General features: G+C 45.6%; 1 protein-coding gene and 1 long non-coding RNA gene across 6 annotated transcripts in view; one reads left to right on the top strand and one right to left on the bottom strand.

The window, feature by feature from the left end:
- The window catches only part of KCNIP1 (potassium voltage-gated channel interacting protein 1), a 345,009-nt gene that overhangs the window by 23,429 nt on the left and 306,082 nt on the right, over positions 1-15,498 (bottom strand). The window lies entirely within an intron of this gene.
- LOC131508021 (uncharacterized) lies at positions 6,059-14,410 on the top strand. Its single transcript, XR_009259837.1, has 3 exons — positions 6,059-6,143; positions 7,961-8,079; positions 14,231-14,410. It is a non-coding gene; the product is annotated as an uncharacterized LOC131508021 (long non-coding RNA).

Below are 15,498 nucleotides of genomic sequence, written 5' to 3'. Positions count from 1 at the left end.
AAGGTGCCATCCACTAGGAAGATACAACAATTCCAAATTAGTATGCACAAATAATATAGTTTCCAAATACAAAGCAAAGGCTGACAGAGAAAAGAAGAACTAGCAAATTCACAGTCATAATTGGAGATTTCAAAACCCTTCTCTCAGCAACTGATAAAAAAAAATCGATGAGGGTATAGAGGATATGAGCAATGCAATTAACAAATGTGTCTCCATTGATAGGAGTGGAGCTCTTTATCCAACCGCCATAGATACCGCACATTCCTTTCAAGGGCTCAGAGAACATTTACCAAAATTGACCACTTCCTGAGTAATAAAGCCAATCTCAACAAAGTTTGAAGAAATGAAATTGTTCAGAATGTTTTCTATCCATGTGGAATTAAACAAGAAATCAAGAGAAGAAGGAAAAAAGAGGAAATCTCCCAATGTTTGGAAACCAAGCAACATGGTTCGAATTCGTAATAACCCATGTATGGAGGAAGAAACCTCATGGAAATTAGAAAGCATTTGGAATCAAATGATAATGAAAATATAACATATCAAAACTGTGGGACGCTGTGAAAACTGAACCCAGAGGGAAATTTAAAGAGCATGACATACTTGAGCTGCAAATCATTTAGGTGACAGTGTGCATAAAATTGAATGCCTAAAATTGAATGCTGTGCTGCCTCTTGAAATCATATTTCTAGTGCTTCTAGTGGTTCATTTTCAGCGTTGCCTAAACTATGTTGGTTACATTAAAGACTACATTAGAGATGGCATGCTGGCATTTGAAACTGTGATCTTTTCTCTCCCCTTAAACATGGTCGATTGATTTATTCTGGGTGAGACTAACACCATTTTTTTTTTTTTTGATTGACAATTTACCCCATTATTATTAGCGATGAAGATCCTTGGTGGTGCCTGTATGGACCGGGGTGGGGGCACAGGGGGCTGGGGGGGGGGGGACAAGTTCTATCTGGTCCTGAAGTGTAATCCTGGAGGCTGAGGGCTGAGATTCTTACAGCAGGGACTTGGAGGTGAGTCATAAGCTCACTCAGACACACACAGCACACACAACTCGTCAGCTCTGAATTTTATAAACTTAACGATGAGTCCCGGGAGTGCTGAGCTGAGCTTTGATAAAGATTTTCTGAGTGTTCCAGACATTTTTTTCAGTCTTCTTGCTTCAATAAAACTCAAATCATGTTTTGCTCCAAGCGTTTGTTCTCTTAATCTTGAAACCCTCCTGCCCCTTTTAAGCGAAATTGAATTTATACATTTCTCATTCATTTACACCTTAGTCCTGAAAATCTTCTGAAAAAAAAAAAAAGAGTCCCTCAAAGAAAATCTTTGAGTATTGCTTGTTCCATTTGATGGGAGATTTCCCAGGTCAAATGACTTGAAAATTCTTCCGCATATAGCATATTTCGGTTCTCTGACCTTTCTCCCAAAAGGAGGGTGTTTTTGAACATGGCCTTCAGATCAGCACATTGGGTGAGTGCGTGGGTGGGTGTGTGGGAAGGTGAGTGTCAGATGTACCTCGGAAGCTGGTGGTAGTAGAGATTAGGTGTCAGAAATATAATGTAATTATTAAAAGTCCACAAAGCCATTATGCAGACATAAATCACAATTCTGTTGGTTGTGTGACAGCATAACATTTGCACATTTTCCACTGAGATTGAAAAAAACAAAGAAACTTCTGGGAAATAAGTGGGTCATTTAGATCCCAGAGTTGGCAGAAAGGAGCCCTAAGTGGTATTTCAGGACAGGGAGTGTCTCCTCACCTCCAAAGCAACATTTCATTCCAGCTAAGGCTGTGGCCAGGCTGCAGAGTAGAAATGTCAGGGTTACTGCAGTGTCTCAGTTGCAGGTGGAAATCTCTTGATGATGTTTTAAGTGGACCTCTGTGTCTGTAAAAAGTGTCCCAGGATGAAACTGGATGGTGTACTTAGGTGGCACCAGCAGTCCTCACAGCTCTAGGAGCAATTAGTCACGCAAGGCCCAAATCCTGCCACCAGCTAGCAGTCAGGAGGCAGTGGGGAACCTCCCGCCATTTCTCCTTTGGTCTCAGGGGACCCTGCCCTGAAGTTCCAGCACATGGAGATGGCCAGTTCATGAGTGGTGGCTGCCCTGAGTTGGGGGGTGGGGGGCATGTTGCCCAGGATAAGTGAGTCTCGAATATTTCTGCACGAGATAAGAAGAGCACATAGGTGGGATTTTGTTACTGCTCTTTTCCATGGGGAAAGGGCACTGCTAGTTTTAAGTTGGAAATACGAAGGTGCAGAGAGGGGTCAAAAAAATTACTCAAAGGAAAAGTAAGATTGCTGTGTGACTAGGACTTCTGTTAGGTTGGGCATAGAATCTTCTCATCAGTGGAAATTCCCTGGATCAAGGTCAGGCTAAGGTGTGAAAATCTTGTCTTTTAGCCTGTGTTTTGAAGGGTAGTTCATTGCTATCCAGCTAACTTAACAACTTACCAGGTGATAGTTTCCAGGCAGAGGGCTTGCCCTGGTGGGCTGGTAAGTGTTTAACAACTGGCATTTGGGGATGGGGGAAAAGCCTGATTGATACCATTTTCCAATTTCTTTGGTGTAAATATTCCCATCAGGCTGTCAACTGAAGTCACAGGATGTGGATTTGGGAAGTGCAGTGCACAATCCGTGGGTATGAGCCAGCTCCATCATATTACTGCTGCTACATTGGCATATGTTTAACTATCCCAAATTAGTGTGCTAAGGGCCTGAAAAACAATGCATAAAGCAGGCTCAGCTCCAGTATTCTAACCAAATAAACCTTTTCTTTGTTGTTATCGTGAAAATAAGGTTCTGTACCTCATATAGAATAATCACAAGCAGGGAAATAATGGAGATTGGCCTGGTAAGCTTTTGCTGGAATTCAGTATTAATGTATCCTCATATTAAGTGCCTGTCTTGGTGAGCTCAGAGAGCATGGTAATAGTTTTAGGATTGATCTAATCATCTCACTGTCCCTAGGAGGTATATGGTTATTAGGCTAATTCCAGCTATAATCATACCCACCTTGTAGTTGTGAATCTAAATGAGATAAGATATGTAAAGGGCTCTATGCACACAGTAGGTCCTCAGAAAATGTTTTTTCTCATCTAATAGTGTGTTATGTCTGTGATTTTAAGGGTGATTCTCAAAGGCAGAATCCAGTAATCAAGTCTGTAGATACTCTGTAGGCCACAATTACGCCTTTTCTGATGGATCTAGTTAATTGTGCTTTTCTTTAATACAGGAAGATTTGTTTGTTCTGTGATTGACTCTGTCAGAAAGGCACTCAGTTGCCAGCTCAGGTTGGACATTAACTGATTAAAGTGAGTATTATCATTCTATATTAACCGCAATGGACAGAAGCAAACACAAGATGCTGGCTGAAAGAGCATCGAGCACCTCGGGCTGCAGATTGTCAGGGAACAGGGCAGAGCATCAGTGAGCGGTGGACACCAGAAACACAGGGCCCAGAGTGTAAAGTCTATGGATACAATAACTGACCGTCACGGAGAAAATTTCCTGCCTCTTCTCCCCTAGAGTTACTACGTGACTCCATGTCCTCTGCCCTTAATAATCCAGACGGTCAAAATGTGTATTGTTTTGGTCCATTTCTTAGCTGGAGAAGTCTGTTGGACGTTACCCTCGCACATCCACTGCCAAATGCAGGGAGTGCAGCCAGTTCATCGGAGCGCGGATGTCTGCCTGCCCAGAGGCAGGGAGAAGATGGCAAGGTGTCATCTGTGGGACTCAGCTCAGAAGCCTCTTAACTGTGCACTTAATAAATGAAGCCTTGGCAGACATACCTTGAATTATTAATGGCGTTATTCAGCTTTGATTGTTTCCTTCTTTTGGGGAAAGGTTATTCACTCAAATGCCTTTGATTAGACTATACAATACATCACAATTGGGCATATTTTATGTGCGACTTTATGGTGATAATAGTTCTGTCTCATTTAGAAGCAAATCAGACATTATGAACTTCGTGATTTATTAATGTATTGATTTCTATAAATGTCAGCGCATCTCACATCCCGTCAGAGAGCCCGAGAGCAATCAGTGGAGAGCCAATAAAAATGTAAAATGAAACCATCATAAAAAAAAAAAAAGGAAATACGGCCTGTTTCAAAGCCCTGCTGCCTCTCTGAATTGTTTCAGGATCCAGATCATTACCATGAAGGCATCTCCCCCACCCCTGAGGAAACAGCCTACACGAAGCTGTCAGGGGAAGCTCTGGCCTGTTTGTCTGTTCTGCATTGTGTCAAATAAGAAAACAAGAGGCAAAGAGTCAGACCTAGAGGGGCCTCTGGACCCAGTGCCCAGGCTCTTCATCCTGGAGGATGCAGGAGGATAAGGGGGTCCCTTTCCATCAGCTTTGCCCCATTACAACCTACCAGCTTCCTCCTGAGGGATCTTCAGGGTAAAGTCTAGATTCCCCAGCACGATTCTGCACAACCACCCTGCATGGGTCTTCTGCAACAGGCGCAGTCCCCTGTCTCTGCCAGAGTGTGTCATCAGCTGATCTCGATCTCAGCCACCCTTTAAACCTGCCTCGAGAGCCATCTCCACTGGGCAGCTCTCGCAGACCACCGCAGGGAAAGCTCTCTCTGTCCAAACTCCTGAAGCGCCTACTGTCTCTAACCGTCCCCCAGCAGGTATCAGAATCTACCTTTGGGTGTCGCAGAGGTCAGTTACGGGAGTGAGGTGGGGTAGGATAGGGTAGGGGTGGAGAGACTGTGTCTTGTGCCTGTTTTTGTTCTGTTTTTATTTTTGGTACCTCACTTTTATGATGTCTAGAGCCACTCTGCACATAGTAGGTGTTAAGCGCTCATTATTTGCTCTAAGTGTATAGAATTACAAGAAACTAAATAGGATATAATGTTGAATCCTGAGAAAGCTGCCAAGAGAGTATCTGGAAAGTATTTGGCTAATTTAGTGGCTAATTCTGTCGTCTGACAGTTTAGTTTAGAAATCCCAATCTGGCAGCCCACGGGGTACAGTTGTTGTTTCACTTCTTTTAAATGTGAGTTTTGACAACATTTATTACACATAAAATATGGGGTGTTGGCTTCTCTTTAGAAATTGGAATTTATGTCTGTGTGGGCCTGCATTACCACATTATCACATGGCAACAATTGGCTGGAGCTGAGGAGCGGCTGCTCGCTTCAGACACGGCACATGCTCGCTAGTAAACCACAGTCCCCACTAGTCCCTATTACATCCCCAGAACTAAGACCGAGGGGCAGTCCTCCATTATCACTCATTCACATTACCTGCCTCTATGAGCCCAGTTTAACCACCCCTTTCCCTACCCCATATCATATTTTTCCAAGTGACTGTTGTGTATTTTGTGATAATCTAGAAACATGACAATTTCATTTTTTGGGTCCCAAGCAGCATGGAGCAAAAAGGGATGCCCTGTGATTAGAGAGGACCTCTGTACTGTGTGAGGCTGTGTGAACTTCTGGCTCAGTGCATTTCAGCCTTCGATTCTAATAAGCCACTTTTCACATCACACAGCTCCTATGAAATAAGTGTTATATTGTTCCCATTTTACAGAGGAGAAAACTGAGGTGCAGAGAGGAAAGAGAACATATTAATTTTCCCATTTGAAGAAATGGAATCAAGAGTTCTTATGAGACCTCCCTGAAATCACAAAGATGGTGGGCAGAAGAGCAAACACTGATCTCATCATCTGATTAACACTCAGATGCTTTCTGGCCTAAGGGACCATCCCATGGGTCTCCCCTGGCCTCACTCCTGTTTCTTTGTGGTTGTTGCTCTGTCTCAGCAAGACAGGGACCAAATTCCTCTGCCCAGCTTCTCACACTTGTGCGCTTGAGAATTTGCGGTCCCAGTGGGCAGGAGGGCAGACACCAAATGGTTTCAAGGGTCCCTCTCCCAGCTCCTCCCTTGCCTCGAGCTCTTTGCCATCCTTTTAGCATTTCCAATCTTGTTTCCCCTTTCTGAGAACGAAAGCAACCTTTGCTCTGGGTGACAGGCTGTGTAAGTCACAGGGCATATAAGTTACAAAGAGATGCTCTTATCCTGCCCTCTGACTTCACAGATATGGCTGCTGGGGCCCAGAGAGCAAAGTGGACTTATCCAAGGTCACACACTGGATTCCTGACAGAGCAGGATTAAACTCAGGTTGGTCTTCTTTTCATAGCACCATTCACTCATTCAACAAATAATCACAGAGCACCTACTGAGGGTGAGCCACTCTTGTAGGCACCGGGGGTCGGTGCATAGAGCAGTGAACAGAGGTGGTGATGTGTCTCCTGTCAATGAAAACAAAGCAGGGTTCCAGGACTAGAGAGAAATGGGTCACGGGGGTCATCATTTTATACACAATGGTTGGGGAAGGTGGCAGCCGAATTCAGCATCAGCGAGAGGGGAATGATGATGGTGAGCTTTGCAGTCAGAACAGTCAGACTTGAATCCCAGCTCTGCAGCTCAGCAGCTGGTGAGTGTGACCAAGTCATTTCCAGCCTACAGGACTCAGTGCTCTCAGTGGTACAATGGGCTCAGCAGCACCCACCTCCCCACCTGTTAGGATCAAGGAACCACTTCAGAGTGGATGCCTGTCATATTGAAGGCATTCAATAAAGTCCCCTCCTCACTCGTTGGGGAGAGCTGGGGCTCAGTTTCCTAATGGGTGTCTCTGTTCGGCTGAGCAGCTTGCAACCTATGGAGAGCCCACAAAATACTCTTAGTAGTCAGGGTGGCCGGCTGGAAGACTTGTATAGTTTTAAGAGGATTAATGAGCCAGGATTAATTATCTGAGTTAGTTTGTGAATATGTTAGTGGGTCACAGGGCTCTGAAGCTTTTTAATCTGAGGGGTGGTGGGTGGCAACCACTAAGCCTAGAGTGATGCTTTGCTGGAATTTTCCGGATTGGAGCTCTGGCTTGGAATTCCTAGCTCTTCTAACTACTTTGCCGAGAGACAGCAGTATTTCTCCTCACATGAATCCCAAAATGCCTTACCAGAAAGCTTCAGTTGGATCATAGGAATCTTTGAAAATTAAATCTCACATTTAAGAAACCCAAACAGGGGCGCCTGGGTGGCGCAGTCGGTTAAGCGTCCGACTTCAGCCAGGTCACGATCTCACGGTCCGTGAGTTCGAGCCCCGCGTCAGGCTCTGGGCTGATGGCTCAGAGCCTGGAGCCTGTTTCCGTTCTGTGTCTCCCTCTCTCTCTGTCCCTCCCCCGTTCATGCTCTGTCTCTCTCTGTCCCAAAAATAAATTTAAAAAAGTTGAAAAAAAAAAAAAAAAAAACCCAAACAGCTTCCAGTCATGCCTCTCTGTGAAGCCTTCCCCGACCTCCCTACCTGAAACACCTTGTCTATAATGATCACTTCTGTAGGATTATGGGATGAGGGAACTGGGCAAGGAGGCATACTTTCCTTTTCACCTTATCGCTCATTACTGTTTGAAATATTTTTAAAACTAGGGGCGCCTGGGTGGCGCAGTCGGTTAAGCGTCCGACTTCAGCCAGGTCACAATCTCGCGGTCCGGTCCGTGAGTTCGAGCCCCGCGTCAGGCTCTGGGCTGATGGCTCGGAGCCTGGAGCCTGTTTCCGATTCTGGGTCTCCCTCTCTCTCTATCCCTCCCCCGTTCATGCTCTGTCTCTCTCTGTCCCAAAAATAAAAAATAAAAAATGTTGAAAAAAAAAAAATTAAAAAAAAAAAAAAAAAAAAAGAAATATTTTTAAAACTATGTGTACGGATTGTTTTGATAATTTTAATGTTACAATTAAAATCATGATATTTCAGGTGGGATAATGTAAGTAGATGCTATTTGTTTCATTGTGAAGATGGTCCTAGCAAGTCTGGTCTAGTGCATTTGGTGTTCAGTTGTGTGTGTTGTGATTTTTGTGGAATAACACCTTTTTTTTCAAACAAAACATAATCATTTGGTGATGACTAGTGCTGTCACCAACTATTTCTGGTTCTCTTCCTTACAGGCACATGTTGGGATGCACTTTCAGCCCCTTTGAAGTTAGGCATGATCATGTGGCTAGTGCTGGCCAATCAGATGAGAACAGGAGTGCTGCTTGTGTCCTTGCCTGTGGGCAGATATCAAGTAAGTACTTTCTGAATTACAGTTGAGGGAAGTGCTACAGAGGGATGCCTTGTGGACTTAAACAGGTAACCACGGGGGTCCTCTGTGGCAGTCCAGATGCTGAGCCAAGAACAAGAAGGGGATGGCCAGGTGCAGTGAGGGAGGGAGCAGTCTCTCCAAGGACTCCCAGATGGGAAGGAGTGAGCCTGCTCCAGGGCAAGAGAGAGGGTGAGGTTGTGTCTGGAGGCAGGGACTCCATGAGCAAGGGACAGGGGAATGAGAGGCGGACATGGACCGTATGGTGCTGGGTCCTGGGGTCACGTTAACAGTTTTAGTGGCGTCAAACAGCAAAGCAAGTAGAGTACAGAAGGCTTTCCTTTTTGAGAAGCCAGTGGAGAGTTACGAGTTATAGCATTAATCACCCAATGAGAGCTGATATTAATCATAAGAGAATAGAGATGTCTTTGGCCCCTCCCGACTTGTGGGGACTTCACGGAGAATGGCTTTGCAGGGTCAGTTCTCTGCCTGATGGCTTTGTGTCCTTCCTCTCCTTGCTGGCTCATTGCAATGGAGAGCCTCCATTAATCAAATAGGCCCAAGACCTTAGGCTCGGTCCCAGCTTTCTGCAAATGAGTGACAGAGAAGAAAGCCTGTTTCTCCCTATGGGTTAATAAAATCCACAATATGAGATATTTGAAGTTTCTGTTGGAATGCCAAGCAACCTGGTAATTGCTGTTTAGAACGCCAAAGGTGAGTCAGGCTTGGCTGGAGACCTGACTCCAGGGCATCAGGAATATTATAAAGCTGGAGAAAATCTCCCAGGACTAAAACTTCTAGCTAATCTGCAACTTACTCCTTTATTCTTACTTCAGTTAGCCCATACCTTGTCGGGGGCGGGGGGGGGGGGGGGAGGTTGGGGAGGACAGGTTCAGTTGTCGTTGAAAGGGAGAGATTAAATATGCAAAAAAGGGGGCAGCTTGGGTGGCTCAGTCACTTGAGTCTCCGACTCTTGGTTATGGCTCAGGTCATGATCTCATGGCTCATGGGTTTGAGCCCTGTGTTGGGCTCGCCACTGACGGTGCGAAGCCTGCTTGGGGTTCTCTCTGGCCTTCCCCTGCTAGCTCTCTCTCTCAAACTAAATAAATAAACTTAAAACAATATTTAAAAATATGCAAAAAAGGTATAATAATAATTAAAGAAAAAGACGAGGGAGATAGAAAACAATAGGGGCCAGGATTAAGGATATAGGTAATTCCATACGCATTTCAAATTATTTCTCAGAAATATTCCCAGAAGTGGAAAAAAACAGGTTTTGTAAAACAGGAAATTATCTATCAATCTATCATCTATCTATCTATCTATCTATCTCTAAGCTATCATACATAAAAACTTTTAGCGGTTATCACTGAGGGTTGGGGCTATGGATGGCTGTTATATTCTTTGTGCTCATGTGTATTTTCTAAACTTTCTGCAACGAGTAGGTACAGATCTCTAATAAGAAAAAATCCAAAAGGTTATTTTTTAAATCGACTTAAAGAGCAGATGGGGAGTGCCTCAGAAGCCCTGGGACTGGGGGGTGGGTGGAGCCCAGAGCCCAGGGCCTTTTCCCTGAGGAGAAGCCCAGGCAGCCAGGCAGGTGAGGGTGGAGTGCCTCCGGCTTGTAGCCTTGGCAACAGGTCAAGTTTACCAACCCAGTTTCAACACTGGAAAATGGTGGGAACGATCCTTACTTGGCAGGGCTCTTGTGAGACTCAAATGAGGTAGTGAGAGTGGAAGTGCAGCTGGCAGGGAGTCTACGGTGTTAAAGGGGTTGGACAGGATGCCCTCCATTCTGGTAGAGGCATTTCTGAGACACTGGGGGGCAAGGGTAGGGTTGCGGGGGACAGGGAGGGGGAGGGGCCAGTCTTCCACGGATCAGAACAGTAGGGGACATTTTAGAAGCATTTCCTGGGTACTGGGCCCGCATCTAGTGCGTCTTGTACATTATCTCGCAGAACCTCCCCAAACCCTGTGAGCTCCATCCACCCTGCTTCCCCCTTGAAGAAGCTGGGAGACTTAGAGATGTGCCGTGTCCTGCCCAAGGCCACAAGTGAGTAAATGGCAGACACGGGGCTCAAATCCAGGTCTGCTTTGTAGTAAAACCCACGTTCTTGGCTGCTGTGTTATATCATATCAGCTTATAACCACAGTGAACTGGATTAAAATGACAATTCTGCCAGTCAGATGTGATCCTACCCATGTCTCCTGGTCCTCATGAGGACCCAGTGTGAAAAACACATGTGTCAGACCTGTGCCTGGCGCCCAGCACTCCTTGTCACTGGGGGTCCCTTCGTTCCCTCATTTGGGTCCCCAAGAGGACATTCCCACAGCACTTGGGTCTTTTGAGGAAGCGTCTCAAAACGACGCTGCTGAAAAAGCAATTTTTTTTGCTGTAGCTGTGTGGATAGATTTTTAATATTTAATTAGGAAGACCTTCTGCTTGGAGAGAGGGCAGGACTTGTTATTAAATCCCCGCTGCTTGGTCTCCCTCACTTGCCCGTGGGATTATTCATTCATTTCCAGTCACACAATTTAATATTGCAACAGCTAATGGGGAGATGTTGATAATTTGTAAAACTGGTTGGTCCCAAGGCCACTGGAGAAGCTCCTCGCCTGGGCCTGATTCCGGGGGCTACGGCAGATTCTCGGGAGATGAGGGGGCCGCTGAGCTTCCTGTTCATTATCTGCAACATTCATGAGTGTCTTCTGAGATACCATGTGGGGGGCCACAAGGACTAGAAAGACCTTCACCACACAGTTTTGTCTTTGAGGAGTTACGACCCTGGGACACCTGAACGCATCACAGGGTTTTGTGTTAAAATGTGTACTTGGGATTTGTTTTAATCAGGTACAGTAAGACATGCAGAAAGGGACCATCACAAGGGAAGAAGTTTACACTCAGATCCTTACAAACAGGAGGCATGGCATGCGAGGCCACACAGGGAAGCACCAGGGGCAGTCAGAAGGCAGAGAGGGATGAGGGGACAACATGGCCCAGAGCCTCGATTGGGGTATTTGTGGGAAAGAACGGGTGAGGCAGGGTAGGTACGCTGAGTAAGTTTAGGACTGGAAAGTTGGAATGATCTTGGCCATCTCTAGGCGGTAGGGGTGTCCCTAGCTGTCTGGTACCCGGCCCTGTGGTGATTTAGAGCAGAGGGAATACTGCCTAGGTGTGTGAGAGCTAGAGAAGAGAGATGGTTGGGTATGGGCTCCGGATTGCTGGGTTTGTGTACCCAAGGTCCACTTGCAGGGGAGTCATTGCTATCCCTAGGAATTAGCCAGCCTGGGGAAGAGAGGTCTCTCCAAGATCAAAGCCCAGATGCCAGAGTATCAAGAAAACGGAAAATAAAAAAAATACAGCCGGTAGAGTTTGGTTTTGCAGTTAGGTGTGAGTTCCAAACGCCTACTTTGAGGGGCGACTGTGTGGCTCAGTCAGTTAAGTGTCTGCCTTCGGCTCAGGTCATGATCTTGCAGTTTGTGGGTTTGAGCTCTGCTTTGGGCTCTGCACGGACAGCTCAGAGCCTGGAGCCTGCTTCAGATTCTGTGTCTCTCTCTCTGCCCCTCCCCCACTTGTGTTGTCTCTCTCTCTCTCTTAAAAATAAATAAACTTGGGGCGCCTGGGTGGCGCAGTCGGTTAAGCGTCCGACTTCAGCCAGGTCACGATCTCGCGGTCCGTGAGTTCGAGCCCCGCGTCCGGCTCTGGGCTGATGGCTCGGAGCCTGGAGCCCGTTTCCGATTCTGTGTCTCCCTCTCTCTCTGCCCCTCCCCCGTTCATGCTCTGTCTCTCTCTGTCCCAAAAATAAATAAAAAACGTTGAAAAAAAAAAATAAATAAATAAATAAACTTAAAAAAAATTAAAACAAACCAAAACCCAAAATGCCTACTTTGAGATTTCTTAGCTGGGGCATGGGGCATGAACATCTCTTGGGCCCAGTGCTATGCACTGAGCATCTCTCCCCAAGACTATTGGAAAACTCCAGCCTCCAGCCTGTGGCCTCACTCTACCAATGGGTTCTTTGCACGAACAGGCAGAAGGCTCTTTGTAAAGCAGTCATTCATAGAGCACTTAACTGTGGGTTATCCAATATGTGCCAGACACTTCGACAGTGTGACTACAATGGTGAGCAAAGACAGGTATGGTTCTTGTCCCTAGTGACGTTACAGTTCGGTGCATGAGGGACTTCACCTAAGAATCAGACACACATATAATATTGTGACTGTGAGATGTACTGCAATTGGGGAGGTATTTGGTACTACAGATGGAGTGGCAGGGGCTCTGGTGCAGGGGAGGTAGTTAGGGGAGTCTTACTTGAGGGAGTGAAGGTGGGCCTGAAATCTGAAGGAGTGGGAACTTACTAGATAAAGGAAAGTGTGTGTGTGTGTGTGTGTGTGTGTGTGTGTGTGTGTGCGCTTGTGTGTGTGTGTGTGACATTCTAAGTGCAGAGGGAAGACAGAGGGAGCTTTTCAGGAACCTCTTGTGTGGAGGCTCTGGGGAAGGAGAAAACAAGATGTTCAAAGGAAATGCATCTGAATATGTCCCTTGCTTTAAAGCCTTCAAAGGCTCGCCACTGCCTGCAGGAGGAAGGCCAGCCTCCTTAATAAGACCTGGAAGGTCTTTTATTACCTGCTCCTTGCTTAGCTTTCAGGGTTTGTCTGTTGCTTCCCTCCTCCGCATTACCCAGCACCACACGTACTCACTCTCTAGAAGTACTTGCTGTTTCCCCAACCCGACTTCCTGGGTGACACTTTCATACCTTTGCACATGCTCCTGCTCCATCTAGCACCTGATTTCCTTCCCTTTGCTGGGTTATTTCTTGGGTTTCCTTCAAATCTGTCCCATTACACTGCACTCCTCCAGGGGACACTATTTAGACTATAGTGTGAATGACTCCTACTGAAGTTGTATGGGTCCTCTACAAAATGTCACCTCAAGGGCTACTTCCTCTAAAATGGAAGTTTTTCTTTCTTTCCCAGACAGCATCTTTACGGGAAGATCTCTCTCCTGCAGCACCCACTACGTTGCATGATAGCTACAGAGACCTTTCTGTCTCTCTTGACCATGGGCTCCTTGAGGGGATGGCGAGTTCCTTCACTCACTTAACAAAGGTATATTGAGCTTCTATTCTGTGCCAGGTACTGTTCCAGGTGCCAGCAACATGGTCACAAAGAAGTCAGGCAAGTCCTCTGTTCAGCGTGACTGACACATTAACTCAATAATCACACGCACGGATATGCAATTATGCATTGTCTTGAGTACTCAGATGAAAAGAGTGGGGGCAGGGTGAGGAAGAAAAACCAGAAGGAACCTGGTGTGAGTTAGAGGGAGGGAGAGTCTGCAGACATGGGAGCAGAAGTGTAAAGATGAGAAAATGTGGTAGGTAGGTCTCAGAGAGCAGGGACAGCATGTGCAAGGGCCAGGAGAGGAGAACGAATTTGGTCTTTTGAGGAACCAAGTAGAGGCCACGTGGTGGAGCAGAATGACCAACATGTCAGGTAAGATGGTAATTGGTCAGACCAGTCAACTTAGGAGTTTTCTCTTTATTTTTTTTTTTTAATGCTTATTTGTTTATTTTTGAGGAAGAGAATCTCAAGCAAGCTCCACTCTCAGCATGGAGCCCAACACGGGGCTCAATCCCATGACCATGGGATCATGACCTGAGCTGAAATCAAGAGTCAGATAAATATTGAGCCACCCAGGCATCCCAGGATATTTATCTTTAAAGCAAAGGGAAGGAGAGTTAACCAAGTTTATAATTCCCCCAAGCCAGAAACTCACCCAAGTGTAATTAACATTAAAATAAACAACAAATTGTTAGCATGTTGACACAATGAAATGTTGCACAGCAATTCGAACGAGTTAACTACCCCAGCGTCCAACAATATGGATGAACATAGACTGCAAAATGCATCTGCACTGTTACAAGTCAGGAGAGCCGTTATCTTGGGGGACAGGTGACTGGGTTGGAGTGAATAGGGACTTCTGGGATGCTGTAATGGTCCTCCTCTTCTTTTTTTTTTTTTTTTTTTTTTTTTTTTTTTAAATCTGGGTATTTGTTACACGGGTTCTGGTGCATAATATGGTTCAATGAGAGGTTTTTGTTGCTGTTTGTTTTGTTGTGTTTGTTTTTAGTAGATGCAGAAAGACCTGCTAGGAGACAGTTGCAACTGGCTGAAAAACGTTAACTTTGAAGGAGACCAATGAGGGGCAGATTTCCAGTCTCTCCAGCAGATAGAGTCCACCAGACCTGCTGATGTAGGGGAGGGGAGCTTGAGCGAAAGGGATCTGATGAGGAAGCTCTTCCAGGCTTGAGCAATTGGGTGGGTGTGTTGGAACTGGGGTGTGCAGTGGGGAGGGTTGGAAGGGGGCTTGTCACACCTCCCTCTGTCTCCTGGTGGGAGCAATGGGCTGTTCCAGGGATGGGTTTGGTTAGTGCTGATGTACCTTTGGCTAAATTGTAAGTCAATAACCTGATGATCAGTGCTGGAAAAAGAGCTGGTTACCACCCTTGCTTTCTACACATCTCACCTTCTTAGAATAGTTCAGACTTATTCTCCAAACCCAACAGCTTTTTGTGGCAGGGTTCCTGGATGCTTGTCAAAGGGACAGAACGTATTTGTTCTCTTTGTAGGTACTATGCCAGGTACTTGGGCACATGGGGGTAATAGCTTCAGATGTTTCTCCTGATTCTAGATGTTAGGAGGAGAGGAAGGGACATTTAAAGAGAGCCTCTCAGTGCAAGTTGCTGTGTCCAGTGGATTTCATACCCTGCATTATATACCCCTTAAATAACCTCACCAGGATTACTTGATAAATACCCATCATTACGGCTTGGTTATTAGTCATCAAGTAACAAAGCTGGAATTTGAACTATGTCTGTTTTTTATTTTGCCATGCTGAGTCTGTCTGATCAAAGATGAAGGTCAGGGGATCAATGGTGTCTCACAGGGTAAGGGAGGCCACCCTCACGTCTCAGTCTCCATGATGTCAGCAGGGAACCCCAACGCTTAGGAAGTGCTTGGAGATCTCCAAAAGAGGGCAGCTCTGAGATTGTGTTTTGCCATTTTTAAAAAACATTTACCCATAATGTCTCTTTATAGGATAATAAAAATGAACCATCTGTGGTTCATTGGGAAACATGTCTCAGGCTTATTAAAAATATATGAATTTTTATTTTAAGATGGGATGGCCATATTATTCAAAATTGTAAGCCAAAATGTATTATCTATTATTAATTTATTTTTAATAGACATCTTTCTTATAGATTAGCATTCTAATTACTTCTGAAAAAGTGGGCAGCAGCGAGGCGAGGTTTCCAATTAAAATTGTCCTGAAGATAAATGGAGGGCTTGGGCTGAGAGACGTCACCCTTTCCCCGTCTGGGAGCAATCACATCTGTCACC

This window comes from Neofelis nebulosa, chromosome 1 (genome assembly GCF_028018385.1).
Source record: "Neofelis nebulosa isolate mNeoNeb1 chromosome 1, mNeoNeb1.pri, whole genome shotgun sequence".
In the NCBI taxonomy this organism is placed as follows: Eukaryota; Metazoa; Chordata; class Mammalia; order Carnivora; family Felidae; genus Neofelis; species Neofelis nebulosa.
Note: the sequence above shows the minus strand (reverse complement) of the source record. Positions and strands in the feature narration are given on the sequence as shown.